Source organism: Sus scrofa, chromosome 15, assembly GCF_054392235.1.
Source record: "Sus scrofa isolate SSC_HxYL_T2T_F1_AM1 chromosome 15, Sscrofa_HxYL_maternal_Yorkshire_Landrace_v2.0, whole genome shotgun sequence".
NCBI classification, from domain to species: Eukaryota; Metazoa; Chordata; class Mammalia; order Artiodactyla; family Suidae; genus Sus; species Sus scrofa.
Genome location: NC_139397.1, coordinates 89,458,572 through 89,481,792, shown reverse-complemented (window position 1 = coordinate 89,481,792; position 23,221 = coordinate 89,458,572). Strand labels below are relative to the sequence as shown.

Here is a 23,221-nt window from a genome sequence, read left to right as displayed (position 1 = left end):
TATGAGAGAAGTTGAGCTCCAGTCCTTCTTTTCTGCCATCTTAATTCTGTCTCCAGTTGAGGACTTTTCCTATCTCATTCTTGTCTCCCCAAAGACAGTGACCCATAACTTTCTGAAATAAAAATATTTACTATCCAAAAGAAAAAAAGTGGGCACCTTACAAGATATCTGAGAGCCATGGGTTTGCTCTTCAGGGGAAAGGAGAGGGCAGTAAGTGGAAGATGGCTAAGTCTTTGCTTTGTCTTTTCCGGAGAAGCAGTGCAGTCTGGTAGAGAAAACACTTAGCAAGAAAACTGTTACAGCTCTGGGTTTGAGTCTGGAGGACTTCAGGCAGTGGTTTAACTTTCTCTGGCACTCAGTTTTCTCATTAGAAAATTAGGAGAATGGACAAAGTAGTGGTTGCCTAGAGCATCGGGAATGAAAAAGATTCTTGGCCATGGACTTGGTCCAGTGGAAACAATCATGCCTTGATTGACTGGCAAAGTCTGCTATGGGTAGTTAAGGAGGAAGTAGTGGAACACACACATATCTTCATGGAGCTAGAAAATAATGATCCCTGTGTAATGAAAAGGGCACAGGCTTTGGGTTGGCATTCCATTCTTGTGAACTTCAGCAAAGTTAATTACTTTTATAAGCCTCAGAAAGCAGGAGACATATTTAGATATTTTCTAAATGCTATCCCTGGATTACCCTCTACACCAACCCAATCAGACATTCCTTACATAGTCTACAATAAAATTATAATTTATATAGCAAATTTTAAGACAGAGGATATACAGCACATTATTGGAAAGTAAGATTATATTTAAATTATACTTTAATGGTAAGAAGTGTATTTTACATATTTCAGCCCTAACATAATAGTAGCACACAGTGTTACTATTTGTCAAATACACAGAATCACTATTGTGAGAATTACGTGCTAAGTGCTTAGCACAATGAAGGTAACAGATGCTCAATAGATAGTATTTTTTCTTTCCTTCCTAAATCGTACAATCCTAGATGATAAATTCCATATTCATAGGGAAACAATTTCCTTTTCTCTTCTACCCTTGAATACCACTTATGCTGAATATACATTAGACACCTGAAAAATTATTTGGAAACATCTTAGTATTAAAGTATAATGGAGCTATTTGAGCCTTCTACCCCAAGTAAAAATTTAATAGACAATGGGTGTTTGACTAGTTTGCTGGTTCCAAAGTATGGTATGAAGATGATTTGAGGTGTGAGATGAACATTTATTAACTACATATTTACGTGAATGTGTATTTTACAAAATACAACTTACCCTGCTTAATTTGTTGTAGTAAAGATTTCTTTTAAAATAAATTTCTATAAATAAAAAGGAGTCTATTAAAGAAAACTTTCAAGTAAGTTATGTAGTTCTGGTACAAATTATAGTTCAGAAATGGCCAGGTTTGTTTGTTTGTTTGTTTGTTTTTGTCTTTTTAGGGTCGCACCCATGACATATGGAGGTTCCCAGGCTAGGGGTCAAATCAGAGCTGTAGCCAGATCCTTAACCCTCCGAGAAAGGCCAGGGATCAAACCTGCATCCTCGTGGATCCTAGTTGGGTTTGTTTCTGCTGAGCCATGATGGGAATTCCAGGATATTTATAACTAGCTAAAACCATGGAAATACTACAGTTAAACTAAAGTTTGCCTTTTCTCAGGTGTAGAGAGAACAATTCTCAAGTTTTCTGTAAATCTTTGACCTCTACTAAAATTAAAATTAAAGGTATATACAAGGAAATTGTTGACCATTCATCCTAGACAGGTGTACTGGAGATTAAAATGTTTTGTAGTCTATGTTATACAGTCATTTTCTTTTAGGAAAACCATTCAGAAATTTAATGATGGCATTTTAAAGATGACAATTATCTTGTGATATTCTATAAAGAACATCATTATTTCTAGGTGTTCATCCTCTAAACAATTTTGAGAACCACTGATTTAGAACAGTAGTGCTCAAGCAGGGCTGATTTCAGCCCTGAAGAAGCATTTGGCAAGGTATAACAAAAAAATTTTTTCCCCCTAGGGCCACACTTGTGGCATATGGGAGTTCCCAGGCTAGGGGTCAAATCAGAGCTGCAGATGCCAGCCTATGCCATAGCCACAGCAACACCAGATCTGAGCCACATGTGCAATGCTGGATCCTTAACCCACTGAGTGAGGCCAGGGATTAAACCCACATCCTCATGGACCCTAGTAGGGTTTTAACATGCTGAACCACAACAGGAACTCCCTGACATTTCTGGTTGTCATAACTTGCTGTGTGTACTCCTGGCATCTAATGGACAGAGGCCAAGAGACTGCTAAACATCCCATAATAAACAGGATAGTCCACAGCAAAGAATTACCTGGAGCAAATGTCAATAGTGCTAATGTTGAGAAACCCTGCTTTAGAGTTGTTTATTAATAACCTCTGAATATCTTGATCTAACACCCACAACTGAATGTCTAACATGGTTTTCTGATGAAGGCCACTGCTTCCAGATTTATTTTCAGAAAGCAATAGGAAATGACAAAGACTTCACAGAACTTTAACTTGCATCCATCTCCCCTCTTCAAAACATTTTTAAAATTACTCCTGCACTTAGTTCTTGAGAATAAGCTGTGTGAAAAAGCACCAAATTATGATGATACAGTGTCTACTCTTAGTTTACAGGTCAGCTCAAGTCATCAGCTAAGGCCTCCATATGTCTTCTACTTTTCATGGCAAATAATCTCCAAGTTTAAAAAAGACGATTTTCTCATTTCTGATTGTCTTGGAATTCACATGGGTTGCATGGACACACATCTGCAATCCTAGTCCGTATTCTCAATGGTCACCTGGCACCATGTTGAACATATTGTAAGGGGGGTCAACACATTCTTATCCTGTTCTATGATATACCAAGTGATGGTACGCTATCAGTGGGAAATCCATTTATTTAGCCTTCCTACCCTTCCTTTCTTTTCTTTCTATGCTCTGTTAGCCTAGAAAAGATATTTCCCAAGTGCTATTGGTGACAAGGTCTCACTAGCATTTCATACTCTGTACTCAGAAACCATTTTGGTCCAAGGATCACACTCTTAGAGGACTAAAGCTGTCTGATAAAAAAAAAAGTCCTCATATTTAATCTAAAAAGAAGAAACAGATAAGGGTATTTCCCCCTCCAGCCCAGACATACCTCAGGAAAGACTGTTCTGGTATAAATTTTTAGCAGGCAGAAAAGCTAAGGAGGGTATGATAACTTACAGTCCTAAATCTTCCATAAGATCAATTGAATTAGTTCTTTTTTGTTTTGTTTTGTTTTGTCTTTTGTCTTTTTAGGGCTGCACCTGCAGCATATGGAGGTTCCCAGGCTAGGGGTCCAATCGGAGCTGTCGCCGCCACCGGCCTATGCTGGAGCCACAGCAACGCCAGATCCGAGCCATATCTGAGACGTACACCACAGCTCACAGAAACGCTGAATCCTTAACACACTGAGAGAGGCTAGGGATCAAACCTGCAACCTCATGGTTCCCAGTCAGATTCGTTTCCACTGCGCCATGATGGGAACTCCCCCCCCCCTTTTTTTTTGCTTTTTAGGGCCACACTCATGGCATATGGAAGTTTCCAGGCTAGGGATCTAATCAGAGCTACAGCTGCCAGCCTACACAACAGCCATAGCAACACCAGATCCGAGCCGCATCAGTGACCAAAACTACAGCTCACAGAAATGCCGGATCCTTAACCCACTGAGCAAGGCCAGGGATTGAACCTGCAACCTCATGGTTCCTAGTCAGATTTGTTTCTGCTGTGCCACAACGAGAACTCCTGAATTAGTTCTTGATTTCATTTTTTGGGGGGTTGGTGGAGAAGGAATAGAGGTGAGATTTGTTAAAAGCATTATATGACATTAAGCTGCATGAACACTGATAACTCTGAATGAGCCAGGCACACAGCTAACTGGTCCCATATTGACCGAAAAATCAAAGTCCTGTCCTGTTCAACTGAGGAGGGGGTGACACATAAGGATCAGTCTTGTCAGTTGAAAGGACACATACTCGGTAAAGAACTGGTCTGTTTGAACATAATGAAAATGTTTCAGTGCTTTCATTTGTGGCTGACTGATTTTTAATTCTTAACTCCTAGGCCTAGTTTTTATTTTTTTTAGGATTGTTCCACTTTATGCTTAAGGAGGCTGAAATTCTACAGTGTCATTTGCCAGGATACTGATTATGTATAAGTGGGATTTTTTTTTATCAACAATAAATGTCTTGCACTGTGAAAATAGCAGCTTGACTCCCACACTCATTTAGCAGCAGGAGGCATGAAATGGATTGGCCCTTTTGAATAATTCCAGAAATGTGCTCCAGATGCATATAGATGGATCCCTAAATATAAACCTAATTGCTTCTTTCTTTTGTTTTTGCCCCACTGCTAAGCAACTTTTAAAACTAAACTGGTATAGGATAAGGATTTTTTTTTTTTTGGCTTGTTTTTGTTTTTGTTTTACCAGCACTGCTCTTCAGAATAAAATTAACTTTATCAGAAAGCAAAGCAATGTTGCTCCCCAAATATAATCTGGTGAACCCCAGTGACTATTGAAATCTGTGACTGACTGACTGCCACATGCTGCCATTTTGATGTGTGTGAGTCTTCTGTTCCTAAAGGATTTGTTCATTTGAATGGTTTAGTATTAGTTTCCTATTTATAGTAGCACACTTTATACCACAGAGCTGTGCTGCTTACATGTCCTCTCTTCTTGAAGGGCTCACCATTCAGCTGTGTGAAGTGTAGTTAGCAGGCAGCCTCCATCCAGTGGCAGCATCTTCAGATTCTGCCACAGCATCCGAGATGAGGCCTGAGTGTCACTTAGCCAACAACTGAACATGAAGCTGTAATAGGAGCTGCTCATTTCTGCCCAACCCGGGGCTCCTCTAACTGGCAGTCATCGCTCTGGAGTTCTCTGTTGGGCTGGCCAAGACCATCAGATCAACATCACTGTCTGGAGCTCTGCCTGCCCCACTCCTGCCTCCTTCAATTCATCTTTGGCAGGAGTAACCACCTCTTACATCTCTGGCATTCCTAACTTCATTTCAGCATCTGCTTTTCAGTGGGCCCAACCAATACACAACATGTAGATGTTGCTACCAAAATGGGAAGAGTGAAAAATCCCAAGCTACATTTTGAGTCAAGGGCCAGCGAGTTGCAAATACTTCCTGGAGACTTTGACCACCAACACTAACAACTCAGTTCATACATGGTGTTGCGGTTGCCCAAATTAGCATATCCACTCTGACTGGGCAGTAGCAAAATCTCCCTGGTGTCCCTGGAGCCCCAAACCAGTAACCATAACCATCTCTTAGGAAATGTAGAGTTAGTAAGGTACACAGCTAGGGAGAATCCCCAAAGAGGATTAGCTTTATTCTCTTTCAAGTGATGTTGAAATGGGTTAGGGAAACTCTCTGAATAGTATATTAGCAGCCATTTCCCCATGAGATTTGGGGGATTAGGCTGATGAAAGGAAACACAATAATATGAAAGTGAGTCAATGTAAATTCACTAATTTAAATCAATTGGCTAATTTCAAATTATGTTTTACAGTTGTTCTGCTTGCATGGACAGGCCAAGCACTCTACTTCAAAGCATTTACCCACTCTAAGCACTTCACTGTCTGCCAAGGGAAGAACAAAATCTATTACACTCTTCCCAATGGAGGATGATAGAAAGACTGGTGTTTCCCTCTAATAAAGATCATGAAAATACAAGGTAAACTCCTTCTTTTCACCTGGTCCATCCTGGGAATCTGAACTTCTTCTACAGGTTAAAGCTCATGGCCAGTCATGTCAAGAGAGTCCCATATAACACACAGACCCCCTCTACCCCCTTGGCTGGAGGCTGACCATTAATGTGGTCAACAAGCCCTGCCTGCTCAACCTTTACTCACTTGCTTTCCTTGTTCTATTCCCAGGTTATACAGAGTGGATTTAGAAAGCCAGAGAGACACTACATCCACTTTAAATACTGAGTACAGGAGGTCATCCTAGTCAAAGGGACCTTGCCACCAAGAAAAAGCCATTTAAAGTGAATCCACTTAAAGTGGAATGTAAATTTCATAAAAAAGAGTCAATGTTTTGAGAAATGAAATAAAGCTCATGAAAATGAATTTATTTGATCTTCCATTTAATACATTTAGGTTATTACTGCAATTACATTCTGTTTCCTAGAACAAACTAAAAATGAATGAAGCACTGATTAGGAGAGTTAGTTACATCATTTTCTTCAAAACTGAGTGGTGGTAGTAAATGACAATTTTAAAGAAGATGTAAGACTACTTGAAGGCTTTTACATTTTACCAAGGGTCCTTATAATCCTTAAAATTCACATCTTTCCTTTTTGAAGTACCCATCATGCCACCATCCTTGTTGACTTTCCTTTTTTCAGTTGTTACATGGTCTGCCAACTCCTTTAGCAAAGGCTTAGGTGTTCTTTGAGCAGTGCTCCAACATCACTCTCACTGACTTTATGAAATCTTAAATACTGTGCATCACATACAATTTCTCACTTTACAAGCACCTTGTGTGGCTTTGACACTCTTCTTCCATCCCACAAGACTGGTGAGGAAGGAAGGCACTTATGGTCCAAGAGAGGAATATTTGAGATGGCCCTAATCTTTCAAGCAGTTAATTCACTACTACACCCTTTCTTGTAAAGATGAACTTTTCTTTCTACTATAACTCCTAACTGCTGGAAATCAGTTAACAAAATCCCAGGTAGCCAGGACCTTTGGTACTTAACTTCAACTAGTTTTTAAAGTTGCTGTACATTCTTTCTTACCTAGGATATTAAACTGGAAAAAAATTTACCAATAAGGAATATGAGGCCTGGAGATACTGAGTTATCCCAAAGTCAGTGGCCGAGCCAAGGATAAGGCCAAAGTGAGCTTAATCCACGATTTTATTCTTCAGACCACAATGCCTTATTGATCCCCTGTGCAGAATGAATTAAAGCAGAGAACACTAGGAGAGCAAACAGAAGGTATATATATTTCTATTCTTGACCATAATGAAAACTGACTCTTGGTCCTGGGCAAAGTCACTTAACTTTTCTGGGTTTCAACCTCCTCTGAGGTTTTCTACCACAGGAGATAGCTATGGTTACTGGTTTGGAGTCCAAATAATACCTGGAGGATTCAGAGAGCAGATATGCCAATTTAGGCAGTCACAACCTAATAAATGAACTAAATCGTTGGTATTAAATAGTCAAGGTCCCAAGGAAGTGACTATAGTTTACTGACCTCTGGCTTATAGGGCAATAAGTTTGTGCCATTGCTCAGTTATCATTCGCTAGGACATCTCCCCCAAATCCCAATGCAATTACCATGTCTCATCAGGTTTGACATGGTTTTGTTAAGAAGAAATGATAGATCATCAGGTATGTCCTTCTGCTACGTGCATACCATGCCTCCAGGCCAATCTTTCATTTTCTTTTTTCCCTGCCTTATGTTTCAGAAAGACAAGCTTCCTACTTTTAGAGGGCTGCTTTTCCACCTGGCTGTTAATCCTCTGGGAGCTGCCTGCTCAGCTTTCTCTTGTTGTTTCTTCAAGACCATCATCAGTCTCTTCCTTTACACTGACTCCAGGAATCCTGGGGACCTGAGAAGTCATCTAAATGGAACCCACATGGACATTTGCTGTCACCTTTCTTTACGTCTCTGAAAGCCAGGCATCTCTTCTTTAATCTATGGGTACCTCACTAGCACCTACAAGTACTCTTTCTCCTCTGTTTTTAAAAGCAAGCACAGATGCCCAGCATTCTATAACAATCTTTATTGGATACTGTATTCAATATGAGGATCATCTTATTTCTTTCCTTACCTGCATTCCAAACATTTTAAACAAGTCATCTATGTCCATTATCTCTTCTTTCCCACCACCCCCTTGTCTCCTGTTCAGAATCCCTTGCAGGGACTGGATCACTCTATAAACATTTCTCACTGCAATGTCATCCCACTTGTTATTGGGAAGTCATGAAATCTAGACATTTTAGAGCTAGAAGACATCTTTGATATTTATTCCAAGCCTCCCATTTTACAGACGAAGTACAGCACATGCACAGTTTCACAGGAACAGTAGTCTCATTTGCCTCGATTCCCCTTGCAGAATTTGATATTGTAGATGCTTTCCTTTTGTTAACACCGTAGGTTAAAACATGTAAAATACTGTCAGTCTGAACTGTTTTTTCGGATCAGCTCAAATAGAAGGCCCGAAACTTTCCTGAGGATAAACTACATTAGGCAGGAAGACAAGATGACTATTCACAGATGTTTCTTTCTGTCCAGATTCTTGGTTGGGATCCTTATCAGCCTTGCCTACCCCTCCACCACAACCAGGCTTCAATTTACTTTCAAAAGCATCAGAGCTATTTTGCTCTTACTGGAAGAATTCAATATAAATGTACTTAGTCTCTCTTCCATAGAGTTGAGCTGCTTATACCTTAATTTTTTTTTTTAAATGGCTATATTACTCTTCTGCTGTAAATGAAGGTATTCCTTTGGTTAAATTATAACTCTAGCAATTGATATACTTTGCTGTCAAATATATTTATCCCTTCTTCAAGAGCAAAGTGCATTATTTTTCACTGCTAAGAAGTCTCAGATGTAGATGGGATTAAGATGGCAGAATAGAAGGACTAGAGCTCAACTGCTCTCCTAAAAACAACAAAATTTAAAACCAAATACTAAGCAATCTTCAACCAAAGGCACTGGAAACTTTGAAAAAGATATCCTACTCTAGAAGACAAAGAGGAGGCCACTTCAAGAGGTAGGAGGGGCAATTACATGACATAAGCAACCCCATACCTCCTGAGTAGGAAGCCCCACAGTCTGGAAAGTAACCGTATCACAGAGATTCACCTACAGGAGTGAGAATTCTGAGCCCCACATCAAACTCCCACACGTGGGCATCTGGCACTGGGAGAAACAGCCCCCGGAGCATCTGGCATTGAAGGCCAGTGGGGCTTGTGGGCAGGAGCTCCACAGGACTGGGGGAAATGGAGACCCCATTCTTAAAAGGTGCACACAGACCTTCACATGCACTGGGTCCCAGGGCAAAACAAAGTCTCCATAGGAATCCGGGTCAAACCTGACCGCAGTTCTTGGAGGACCTCCTGGGAAAACAGGGGTGAATGTGGCTTATTGTGGGGGAAGGACATTGGAAGCAAAGCTCTTGGGAACATTCAGCTGCCTGTGCCTTTCTCTGGAGGTGGCCATTTTGGGAAAACATGGCCCCACCCATCAACACTGAGAAGCCCCAGGGCAAACAGCAATCCAGGTGGGATCACAGCCCCATCCCTCCCTTGGTAAACAGGTTGCCTGAAACCCCCCCAGGCACACATCCCTGCTCTAATCTCACCCGGAGACTAAGCCCCACCCACCAGAGGGACAGGAATCAGCTCCACCTACCAGTGGGCAGGCACCACTCCCTCCCATCAGGATGCCTACAGCAAGCCCCTGTACCAACTTCAGCCACAAGGGGGGCGGACACCAGAAGTTAGAGAGGCTACAATGCTATTATCTGTCAAAAGGTCACCACACCAAAAACCTATAAAAATGAAAAGACAGAGAACTATAACTCAGATGAGGGAGAAAGAAAAAACCCCAGAAAAACAGCCAAGTGATCAGGAGATTCTCAGCCTCCAGGAAAAAGACTTTAGACTATTGATGCTGAAGATGATGCTGGGGACAAAGATGGATAATGTACAGGAAACAAGAGATACAAGATATAAAGATACAAAAAATAATACAAATATAAAGATAAATATAAAGATATATAATTTATTATATAACATATATAATTTATATAATTTATAATATAAATATAGAGATAAACATAAAGATACAAGATATAAAGATATATAAAAAAGATATAAGAGATACAAGATATAAAGAAGAGATACAAGATATAAAACTTAAGCAAGAAGCAATGCAAAATACAATAGCTGAAATAAAAAATTCATTAGAAGCAGCCAACACAGAATACAGGAGGCAGAAGAACAAACAAGTGAGGTGGAGGACAGATTAGTGGAAATTATGGATGTGGAACAGAAAAGACAAAAAAGATTGAAAACAAATGAAGAGAGTCTCAGAGAACTCTGGGACAACATTAAATGCACCAACATCCGTATTATAGGGGTGCCAGAAAGAGAAGAGAGAGAGAAGGGGACAGGAAAAATATTCCAAGAGATAAGTAGATGAAACCTTCCCTAACCTGGGAAAGGAACCACTCACTCAAATCCAGGAAGCCCAAGAAGTACCATAAAAAATAAACCCAAGGAGGAACACCCTGAGACACATATTAATCAAACTGACCAAAATTAAAGACAAAGAGAAAATCTTGAAAGCAGCTAGGGAAAAGAAACAAATCACATACAAGGGAACCCTGATAAGGTTATTGACGGATTTTTCAGCAGAAACTCTGCAGGCCAGAAGGGAGTGGCATGACATACCTAACGTGATGAAAGGAAAAAACCTCCAACCAAGATTACTTTACCCAGCAAGGCTCTCATTCAGATTTGAAGGAGAAATCAAAAGCTTCACAGATAAGTAAAAGCTAAGAGAATTCAGCAACATTAGACCAGTTTTACAACAAATACTAAAGGAACTTCTCTAGGCAGAAAAGAAAAGAAAGCTGCAACCAGAAACAAAAATACCACAAATGACAAGGCTCACCAGTAATGGTATATGTATAGTAAAGATACAAAATCATCCACGCACAATTATGCCAACAAAATCAGAAATTGTGAGAAGAGGAGGGTACAAATGCAGGACACTGGAGATGCACTTGCAATTAAGAGACCATCAATTTAAAACAATCTTTCATATATATATGTGTGTGTGTATGTGTGTGTATATATATATATATATATATATATATAGACTCTTATATGAAGTCAGGAAGTATGAGAACTCCATCTTTGTTTTTCTTTCTCAAGATTGTCTTCCTTTTATTTGGGGTCCTTTGAAATTCCATGCGAATTTCAGGATGGATTTTTCTATTTCTTCAAAAACAAAGCAAAACAAAAACCCACTATTGGAATTCTAACAAGAATTGTATTAGGAGTTCCCATCGTGGCGCAGTGGTTAACGAATCCGACTAGGAACCATGAGGTTGCGGGTTCGACCCCTGCCCTTGCTCAGTGGGTTAACGATCCGGCGTTGCCGTGAGCTCTGGTGTAGGTTGCAGACGCGGCTCGGATCCCGCGTTGCTGTGGCTCTGGCGTAGGCCGGTGGCTACAGCTCCGATTCAACCCCTAGCCTGGGAACCTCCATATGCCGCGGGAGCGGCCCAAGAAATAGCAACAACAACAACAAAAAGACAAAAACAAAAACAAACCAAAAAAAAAAAAAAAAAAAAAAAGAATTGTATTAAATCTATAGACTGCTTTAGGTAGTATTGATATTTTAATAATATTAAGTCTTCCAATCCATAGACCTAAGCTATCTTTCCATTATTTAATTTCTTTCAGCAATGTCTCATAGTTTTCAGTATACAAGTTTTTCACCTCCACGGTTAAGTCTATTCCTAAGTATTTTATTCTTTTTGATGTTACTGTAAGTGGAATTGTTAAAAAAATTTTTCTTGGATTGTTCATTGTTAATGCACAGAAATGCAACTGATTTTATATCCTGCAACTTTGAATTCATTTACTAGTTTTAATAGTTTTCTTGTGTAATTGTGAGTGTTTTCTACATAAGATCATGTGAACAGAGAGAATTTTACTTCTTCCTTTCTGATCTGAGTATCTTTTATTACTTTTTCTTGACTGACTGTTCCAGGGATGACTTTGAGCACTTTGTTGCTTTGTTGAATTAAAGTAGTAAAAGCAAAAAAAAAAAAAAAAAAAAAAAAAAAAGGAAGTCTCAGATGTAGAAACAGTAAGGAAAAGCATGTCCTCACTACTTGCTACACACCAGAACAGGGACACAGCATTAATCTGAAGAAGGAAAAAAAAAACTAACTTCTCTTCACTCTTTGCTTGGGGGAAAACAGTTTGGACCTGTTCTCAAGTGGTTTGGAAATCTACCAGCTTTTTTCAAGGTTCTCAAGATACTGGTCCAGAGAAATACACCCTGGTGATGGTTAGAAATGATGATGTGCATGTTTTAGATGTGTTTGCAGCATCAAGGCTCTCCAGGTACAAAAAGTGCCAGCAAACAGTGTCACTGGAACTGTTGGGTTTTCATGTAAATGCAATGGAATTGCCATATCTTAAATCTCAAAGCCATTAAGGCCAATTTACATGACAAAGATATCATTCAATTTTATTCCTTTTATTCTCTTTGCAGCAGGCAGGAATCAATAGCCTCACTGATTTTTAATTACTAAAAAGAGAAGCCCCATGAGCTCATAGTAGCAGCTGGTGTGATATTTATCTTGTGTTTATAAGAGTAAGCAAAAGTGTTACCGTTTGACATATATAAATATAGAAATAAAATATACAAATAGCTATATAATATATATTTACTTAAGATAAATATATATTTATCTCACATATAGATATTTATATACATAGTTTTAAATTGACACATATACAGTACTTTATATTAGAAATATAAAGTATATCAAATATTTATCTGTCTCACATATATACAGTGGAACATGGCTTTAGTTCACCTCTTTTTTGTGTGTGAGGAAAAAGTAGGCCAGAAGATAAAATAAGCAATGATCTTAGTTGTGCTTATAGTCATTTTCAGACTGAGGTAATCTTTCATCATCTTCCCCAAACCTTTGAAGGATGGGTAGAAATCAAGTTAAAAATAAAAGGGAAGAGCCACAAGTCAGTAGGTCTGGTGTGGGCCACCCAAAGTCCAGTCTCCTACACTCTGTGTCTGCAAGAGGGCTTGTCTCAAACACTAGCTGCCAGGGGGGCATGTTGTGGGGGCAAATGATGTAGGGGAACTAGTTAGGATATGTGAGGTCAAGAGAAGAGGGAATCTGAGTAATAAGCATTACCTTGGCATTCAGAATATTTCTCCCAGATTTTGGAAGAAAGGAAATAAAAAGAATGATACACTAGTATATTGAAATAAGTAAAGAAACTACCTGTCTGGGGAGAACACCTTTATGAAAGTGAATTCTGAATTAAGACCAAGAATAAATTACAGTGATTCACTGTGAAATGAATCCTCAAACATCCAGCACGCTGGGCATTGCGTATGGTACTGGGTACATAGAGGGGGAATGAGATTTGGGAAGGGTGACGGGGAAATGAATGATTATCAAACAGCAGCATCACAACAGTGCTTCAGGAAAACGCCACAGGATTGCCACTGAGAGTTGGAAAGTCAAACATTCAATCACATTTTTGAGAGGGGTGAGAGGGACGTACTTTGAAATAAATGCACTCCTCTGGCTAGGAAGAGCAAAGGCGGTCAAGCTCCGTGATTCATTTACTCCTGAGAGAGAATCAGGCTCTGTTTCTTCTCTACTTTGCCATGGCAACTTTAACCTATTTTGTGAAGCACCTGACTTATTTCTGAAAGATATTACAGACTTCGTATATAAGAAAGGGTTTTGACCCTTTTTAATAAAAGTGCCGACTTTGCAAATTGTGCCCCTGATATACTGTAGTTTTGGAAAGAGAAGTAATTTAAGAGACTTGAACACAAAGAAAAATTCCTTCACCGCTCTGCGTGAGCCCCCAAATTGACTGAATGGGATGTGTTCACACAGTACTTTAATAACAACTTTAAGTGTTCATTGCTGTATCAAGGTGTTTACCCTTCAGCAGCAGAGGAGTCAGAGAACACCCTTATATGTTCATGGGATGAGAGCAAGGAAGATGTGGTGGACTGACATCTTGACTAATGGAAACATTCTACTTAATGATAACCAAAACAATTTCCTTATTTTGGAGTTCCCGTCATGGTGCAGTGGAAATGAATCTGACTAGGAACCATGAGGTTTCGGGTTTGATCCCTGGCCTCACTCAGTGGGTTAAGGATCTGACGTTGCTATGAGTTATGGTGTAGGTCACAGATGAGGCTCGAATCCTGCGTTGCTGTGGCTGTGGCTGTGGCCAGCAGCTGTAGCTCTGAGTAGACCCCTAAGCCACGGGGGGCGGCCCTAAAAAAACAAAAGACCCCCCAAAATTTTGTCTTTATTTTGTTGTGTTCATTTATTAATCAAAGGGCATACTAAAAAGTTACTAAAATATTTTACTAATATTTGATGATTCAGAATGGTGATTGCTTCAGGTTAGCATCCTTACCACTATGAGTGCAAAGCACCTGTGAGGAGAGAGGAGACCCAGGGCACTCCCTGGAGGCTATTTTTGCAAATAATCCCCAATATTTCCTTATTTGACTAGCATACACTACTGGGCAATAAAATTACTGTTAATAGCCTATTTCATCTCAGTAAATACATTTAGTATATTTACATTTCAATTCAAAAGATAATGCAAAAATGTTAATTAAAACGTTACTTCTTCATCTCTCAGAATTTAAAAATATTTGGAATTGTTTCTCTCTGGCTATTCTTTTTCTTTGTTTTCTTTGTTCTTTTTTTTTTTTTTTTTTTTTTTTGGCCACGCCTATAGCATGAAGAAGTTCCCAGGCCAGGGATCAAAACTGTGCCACAGCAGTAACAGTGCTGGAGTCTTAACCCACTAAGCCATCAAGGGACTCCCAGTCTGGCTATTTTTATAGGCCGTTAAAAAGCAGAATGTATTCAGAACCATTTCTTCCAACATGTTTTAACAAATATTTTAATGAATGCTTCATACTACATTTCTTCAAACTACTGAAAATATAACTCAAAGATCACAACACAATGTATTAGCAACCAACAAATCGAATTAAAGATTTATACACGGATAACTCTACTTAAAGGCATGGGTTGGGACTGTGTGGGATACAAAGGAGTCTAGGACACTAGAGTTGGTGAAAATTAGGAATATATTTATATGCTGTCCATTTAAAAAAAAAAGAGAGTTAAGACAGCTAAATTGGGTTGGTGCAGGTTGCTCTGAGAGATGTAGAGTTTGCTATGAATTTCAGGTTGGATATCTGATGATAAGTTCCCAATGACAGCCAGAAACAACTGTCCAGAGTGCTATGGCAGAATGAATTACTACACTGAGGTACTGTTCTGTGTATTCTTTTTTCTTTTTTTTTTGCTTTTTATAGCCGGCCACACCCGTGGCATATGGAGGTTCCCAGGCTAGGGGTAGAATCAGAGCTACAGCTGCCAGCCTATGCCACAGGTGCAGCAACACAGAACCCGAGCCACGTCTGTGACATACAGCACAGCTCAGCGCAACGCCAGATCCTTAACCCACTGAGCAAGGCGAGGGATCGAAACTGCGTCCTCATGGATGCTAGTCAGATTCGTTAACCACTGAGCTATGACGGGAACTCCCTGTTCTGTGTATTCTTGCCCGCTTTCTTTGGTGGTCCCATGGATGGAGGAAAGACATTCTATTTGTTTTTTCTAAGTGTCCTTCTCTTGGGCGTTGCTCCCCTTTTGCACTGCTCTAGAAGCTCTGGACAACTTCCTCTCTTCAGGAACCACGCTGTTGCAATGCTCACAACTCCCCAATCAGGCTCCTACTCAGCCTGCAGCTTCAGCATATCTACATTTTATGATTTCCCGGATATATCTTTAACCCTTGTATTTCCAACTCTTTGATATTTAGCATTCTACATTAAGCGTTCCTGTTTTATTATCTGCTGTGGACAAAGGCAGTGCCTATTAAACAGTTGCCCAATTTTGTTTCTATAAATTCTGCCCGAACAAAATGATTCAGTGGCTGAATGCCCCTGCTTTTAAAAGCTCCTGATTCATTGTCATCTTTGTCTTCTTTGATTGGACTATTCTGTATCTGAAGGAAAGATGCACCATAGGCTACACAGTCTCATTCACGACTGTGCCAAACTACACTGGAAATTCAAAATTTCACTTACTCATTTAACAAATATTTATTGACAGTTTTACAGTGCTGGATGTTCCCTGGGCCTATGACCTAATCAATCTCTATGTCCCCAACACCCACACTCTGCCTGACACATAGTGAAGGGCACTGAATAGATCTGTAAAGAGTAAATGGCTCCTTGTCTATGAGGAATTTGCAAAGTGATTGCTCCCCTAACCTAAAATTCAGAAAAAATAAATAATAACCCACAATAAGATACACGGTGGGGATATAAGATATATTCCCACAAGGAAGAGGGTGGCTCCAGAGATGCTGATGATACTGTGTTTCTGTCTCCTATCATCTCAAAGATGACAGCCAGAGGCATGGATGAAGTTCTGAAAAAAACAGGACACAGCCAGGGTAGCCTCCATTCAAAGTGCCATAGAGCCTTTCACACTGGGGTTGTGCAGGGAGGGTTTCTGGAATGGCTCAGGTACTGGTCCAGACTGCAAAGCTGGCATTGCGCAGTCACAAGCTGGTCCAAGGCTGAGCTTGGGACTACAACAAAGGTTTGAGCATGAAAAGAGTGGCAAGTTGGCAGGCACCACAGTCAAGGAGGTAAGGACTGGTCTGATATACAACTGCGCTTTATGGTAACATAAACAACTGGAAACAGTTGATGGGTGTTTTTCATTTGTTATAGTATTTTCCACAAAGCATCATTCTCCAATAAGTGAGACCTTTGATCAAATCATGATTTTCAAATCTCTGGCCCTGGCCTTAGACTTTATCAGCACATTCAGATATTTTTAAAACAGATGAAATGGCCATGATGAATTTTTTTTCCATAGATGGTATGTATACACATTCTATAATACTTTAAGCAAACAATCTTTTTGTTCTTTTTCTCCATTCCCCAGCAAAGGATTCTCTGCAGTGATTGGGAGGGAGGGAGTGAACACCTAAGACATTAATTCGGTGTAGAGTGTTATTAGGATAGCACATTCTTCTGTTGACTCAAGTCACAAAAAGAAAAAGCCTACTTAATTGAGAGCATATTCTGTCTCCCCCACACCCACATATAGAATTAAAAATATGTGCATTTTTTTTTGCCTAAGGGAGACAGTCCTTCCAGAAAACACCCCAAGGCTGAATACATTTAATATATCACTCCCTGCACTGCCTTATTCTTACTCATCAGATTCTCTCTCTCTCTCTCTCTTTTTTTTTTTTTTTTTTTTTGGCTTTTTAGGGCCACACTTGCGGCATATGGAGGTTGCTAGGCTAGGGGTCGAATTGGGGCTACAGCTGCCAGCCTACACCACAGCTGCAGCAATGCCAGATCTGAGCCACATCTGCAACCTACACCACAGCTCATGGCAACGCCAGATCCTTAACTCACTGAGGGAGGTCAGGAATCGAACCTGAAACCTCATAGTTCCTAGTCGGATTCGTTTCTGCTCCGCCATAATAGGAACTCCATCATCAGACTAATTCTTTTTTTTTTTTTTTTTTTTTGTCTTTTCTAGGGCCACTCCCACGGCATATGGAGATGTCCAGGCTAGGGGTCTCATCAGAGCTGTAGCCACTGGCCTATGCCAGAGCCACAGCAACGAGGAATCCGAGCCGCGTCTGCAACCTACACCACAGCTCATGGCAACGCCGGATCCTTAACCCAGTGAGCAAGGCCAGGGATCGAACCCGCAACCTCATGGTTCCTCAACGGATTTGTTAACCACTGCTCGACAGGAACTCCTCAGACTAATTCTTAATGGCCTAGCCCAGGAGTTGGCAAACTTGTTCTATGAAGAACCAGCTAGTAAACATTTTAGGATTAGTGGACCACATACTCTGTCCTGACCACTCAAGCCATTGCAGCAGAAAGGAGCCAAGGACAATATGTAACAGATAAGCAAGGCTATGTGCCACTAAATTTTTTTTTATAAAAACAGGTGATGGGCTGATTTGTCTTAAAAGCCATACTTTGTCGATTCTTGGTCTAGCCCTTCAATCTTTACATTAAAATTATTATGTTTACCTGAAAAGAAACAAAACATCTCACTTGTGATAGAATATGATGAAAGGTAATGTGAGGAAGAGAATGTGTATATATATATATACACACACACACACACATATATATGTGACTAGATCACTTTGCTATATAGCAGCAACTGATAGAACACTGTAAATCAACTATACTTTAATTAAAAAATAAAAAAACAAAAAAACCTCAACACATATTATTTCTATTCAACTCTACCCCATCTTATGAAGGTATTAACTGATACTAGGACATGTAAGCTTCATTAAAAACATGTCAAAATACCTTATAGCCAAAAGCATTCAGGCTTTAGTCTTTATCTTTAAAATATATTTAACACAGACTAGCACCAAGGAAAATTTCAGAGAAAAATCTGTCAAGAGATTGGGGGGGGGGGGAAAGCTTGTCTAAATTTGTGAACTCTAAGACTAATCTTATCAGATATTTGTAAAATCATATAAGCCATACTAATTCGGTAAAGTGTTTCAAGAAATAAATCAGAGGAGTTCCCGTCATGGTGCAGTGGTTAACGAACCCGACTAGGAACCATGAGCTTGCAGGTTCCATCCCTGGCCTCACTCAGTGGGTCAGGGATCCGGTGTTGCCGTGAGCTGTGGTGTAGGCTGCAGACGTGGCTCAGATCCTGCATTGCTATGGCTCTGGTGTAGGCCGGTAGCTACAGCTCCTATTAGACCCCTAGTCTGGGAACCTTCATATGCCGCAGGAGCGGCCCTAGAAAAGACAAAAAAAAAAAAAAAAAAAAATCAGAGAAGATGATACTCTCATATGCACCTAGATGCCCTTCCAACCTTATTATGGAAAATGACAGAAGAATGATCTAGGTTTCACCATAACATTTTTTTTTTTTTCCTTTTAATTGCAGAGGCTTTCTTTTTTTTTTCCTTCTTTCCTTTTTTTTTTTTAAGGCTGACCTGTCGCATATGGAGGTTCCCAGGCTAGGGGTTGAATCAGAGATGTAGCTGCCGGCCACAGCCACAGCAATGCCAAATCCAAGCCACATCTGCAACCTACCCCGCAGCTAACAGGCAACACCGGATGCTTAACCCACTGAGCAAGGCCAGGGATGGAATCTGCATCCTCATGGATACTACTCAGGTCCTAACCTGCTGAGCTACAATGGGAACTCCTGCAGAGACTTTCAAAGAGTGCAAATCAGCAAATGATTCCCCTACTTCACAGGACAGAGATCCACAGAAAGTAATATTCCGAGGAGCCATATGCTTCTGCTTGAATAGCAGCAGATCACTGAAGGTACATATTTGACTTTAACTTTCCCATAGCCAGGGGGCTGGCATTTGGTGGGACATAAATAGGGCTGTGTGGAAAGTCATCATTGGGCTATAGGGGAGGTTCTGGCAACTGCGGTATGCCCATTCTTGGCTAAATAATGACTCGTGAATTTGTCATTTGCAGAAAGAACTAGCCTAACACATACTTGCATCTTATGAAATTCTGTGAGATTCTATAATAGTAATGGTTACTTCTGCTGCCACAGGATAGGTATAGTCACTTAGGATTTCAGGGACAAAGGCAACCTAGTTCATGTTGGTTATTACATGCTCACTGAGCACTCAGAAGTGACTAAAAGAAAGTCACTTTCTTTCTGATAATTTGCATATCAGAATTGGAGAGAACATTTAAGAATTTTATTTCAAAAGTACCTATGATTAGGGTTCCTTAATCTAAACTAGGAGGTTATAAAATGTAATAAAATTTCCTGACCACTTGGCCATAGTGGGAATTTCCACCTTTAACATAAGCAATAAAACATATATATCTTTTAAAATGCTTAATAGTTGCAAAGTACTTAATCATTTTGGAACCTACCATTTCTAGGTAAGGTAGATGGAATAATTACTACTATTTTTATTTTCTGGTGAGGCCACAGATGTTGACACCCAGTGAGGAGGGACCTGTGACTCAAAAACAAGCAGTCTCTCTACTGACTACACCTGCCCTTCCCTTTCAGGATCTTGGTGGATTTACCATTTTTGATGCCAGATTCTAATGTATGATCAAAAGAGGATGATACTTATGATGCAGTGTCTTGGCTGGGGCAGAATAATAGGGATGATCATTTTAAAATGAGTTTTTAAATGCAATAACTACCAAAAATGTATCTCATCAAAAGCTTTAAGGCCTAGTTTTTAAATAATACAGTATTGTATTGTAGGAAGAACAAGTGGATCTTAGTAAGTACTTGCTGAATTGAACTGAGACCAGAGTCCAGAGAGACTGAGTAAATCATTGACCAAAGGAATCGGTTTTCTCTGTATATCAAGGGAGAAACTGCACCTACCTGCTTCACAATGAGTTGTGGAGCTCAAATAAGAAAATCGACTTGAGAGCATTTAGCATGAAAATGTGCCGAGTTCACTCAAATATTTACCGAGTAGCCACTGTGAACAAGGCATTGTGACAGATGCTATTCTGAGATTAAGCACCATCTACTCTATGCCAGTTGAAACCAAGGCTTCAGAAAACGTGGAAAATTGTTAGGAACTTCGGGGGTCACACACAACCATTGCTGAGGAAAGACAGAGGCAGATCAGTGAACATGGTGACAGCTTACAATGATGGATAGGCTTACTTTCAGAAAGGGGCAAATCATTGACTCCCCAACTGCAACGTAAAGGCTAAAATACACAGACTTCTGCGAAGATGCAGTAACGTGAACCACATACCTAATTTCTTTTTTTTTTTGTCTTTTTTCTTTTTTTTTTTTTTTTTTTTTTGTCTTTTTGCTATTTTTTGGGCCACTCCCGCGGCATATGGAGGTTCCCAGGCTAGGGGTCGAATCGGAGCTGTAGCCACCGGCCTACGCCAGAGCCACAGCAACGCGGGATCCGAGCCGCGTCTGCAACCTACACCACAGCTCACGGCAACGCCGGATCGTTAACCCACTGAGCAAGGGCAGGGGTCGAACCCGCAACCTCATGGTTCTTAGTCGGATTCGTTAACCACTGCGCCACGACGGGAACTCCCTCACATACCTAATTTCTAAGATTTAACATGCAATAAAAGGATACACATATCTCAATCATTTTAATGTTGATTACATGTTAAAATCATATTGTTTTGGATATACTGAGTTGAATAAAACATGTTATTTAAATGGATGTCACCTGCTTCATTTTATCTTTTTAACTTGGGCTACTAGAAAATCTGCATTACTGTGAAGCCTGAATTATATTTCTATTGGACAGTGCTGTTCTAGCAGGATGTTCTGCGTCCAAAGGAGAAGTCCAGGCGGTCCACGGTACTAAAAAGGCTCGTTATGGTCTACACTGTTTTTGTGTGGTGTGGACCAAAGACACTACAGAGAATGAGTCCAGTGTTATCAAACCCTGCTGGCTCACATGGGAACACAGCGACAGTCAGTAGGAACTCAGAAGATATTACTGGTGATTCCATAGTAAACGCACCGGGGACTAAAACAGTAGGAGGCACAGGAATCATTTTGTTTCTTCTTCCAGTTGAAGGGCAAATATTCGAAGAAGAAATTAAGTCTATGAAATGCTTATTAGAGGTGAAGTCCAACTGGCCTCCAGCACCTTCCCTCCAGCAGCCAATGACTACTTGGCACACACGTACTCCATCTAAGATAACGTTTTATTCAGCTGGCAGAGCTCCTTAGTACCCGCAACCAAACTCATTAATATTGACAGTCCACTTACATTACTTATCTCCGGTAAATGTTCCGAAAATAATTCCTAATCTCTAGGCCCCATGCTATTGTCAACCAGGAAACTGAGGGGACCTATAGGAATTCAATTGCAAGTGCCCCAAGGGAGGCCCACATCACAATGAGTTCTCAGCACCCAGCCCAGGCCTGGTTACATAGTAAGTGCCCAATAAATATTCATGAAATACATAAGAAGTGGTAGCACATTAGAAGGTAAAAGTCCGTATCCAGACAATATGGAAAAGGCAGAGACTGGTAAGCCTATTGCTGCAGATGGGGGTTAGCACTCAGAAATGAATAGCCAGGAGCCACCAGAGGCCTCCTAAAGCCAAGTCACCCTGATGGGCCCCTTATTATTTTTTCACCCCTCCGTGGGCACAGAATAACTTAAACAACAGAGTAAACCTTGACATTCACAAGACCTCCTATGAAGTCTTTATTACACTGCTTAAAAATATGGAGAAATAGCAGGCGTAATGACAGAGCAGGTATAAGACAGTAACAAATGAAGAAAGTCATAAAGACAGACTGGTGGTTGTGAGATTGAGGTCAACCTAAAGAAACTCTTCTGTGGCACCAGGAGTCCCTTTGGGTCAGCATTGTTCTTCAACGAGTCGGGGGAAGCATGAAAGGCATATTTGCAAGGAACATAAAAGCAGAAGGGATAAGTGTAGCATTGGATGTGGTTCAGAAGACCCTAATTGGGCTAGAATGTCTGAAAATAGCATGATGAACTTTAACGGGAATAAATGTAGAGTGTATGAGTAGGTATACAAATCAATCACAATTAGGAGTGCCCATTGTGGCACAGCAGAAACGAATACAACTAGGAACAATGAGGTTGCAGGTTCCATCCCTGGCCTCGCTCAGTGGGTTAAGGATCTGGCATTGCCGTGAGCTGTGGTGTAGGTCGCAGACCTGGCTCGGATCCTGCGTTGCTATGGCTGTGGTGTAGGCCAGCAGCTGTAGCTCCAATTCAACCCCTAGCCTGGGAAGCTCCATATGCCGAGGATATGGCCCTAAAAAGCAAAGCAAAAACAAAAACAAATAAAACACAATTAGAAATAAAAATCCATAAAAATGAGATAGATTTAGGCTGCAGGCACTCTGGTCTGGCAGCAGCTCAGTTGTTTTTAAGATCACCACCAGTGCAAGGGGAAAGCGCCTCAGAATGCAAATGAAAAGTCAAGCTGCATCAGAAGAAATGCAGTTCTAATCCAGCTTTTTTGTGTTATCTTACATTTTCTGCCAGCCAGTTCACCTTTGGTACATCGTGACAAGAGGAATTCTGAGGAACAAAGGAGAACAACTAGCAGGAACCACTGGAGGGATTAGAGATGCTTTCTGAAGAGAAAGCCTACAGATGATATGCTAGGAATCTTTACGTTCCTAAGATTTTTCAATTAGAAGTGGTAGGTGCACTTGGCCTGTTTTCCAGAAGGCACTTTTTGAGGCAGGGAGGGAGTCGCAGATCTTTTTGAGAAGCTGATAGAACCAAGGGCCTCCCCCAAGAAAAAAATTTACACACATATATGTTTTACAAACTGTTTCAGCAGATTAAGAAACCCCCAGTTTGGAAGTT

General features: G+C 40.4%; 1 protein-coding gene across 9 annotated transcripts in view; it reads right to left on the bottom strand.

Annotated features, from left to right (window-relative positions):
* The window catches only part of CERS6 (ceramide synthase 6), a 334,531-nt gene that overhangs the window by 38,095 nt on the left and 273,215 nt on the right, over positions 1 to 23,221 (bottom strand). For 2 of the 9 annotated variants that reach the window (XR_014829506.1, XR_014829510.1), the window contains exon 9: positions 20,643 to 22,521. The exons of 3 other annotated variants lie outside the window; for them this stretch is intronic. The gene's annotated coding sequence lies outside the window, so the exon portion shown is untranslated. Of the gene's footprint in view, positions 1 to 20,642; positions 22,603 to 23,221 lie in introns of those variants that run through there. 4 more of the 9 variants (XR_014829507.1, XR_014829508.1, XR_014829509.1 and 1 more) reach the window with 4 other exon arrangements.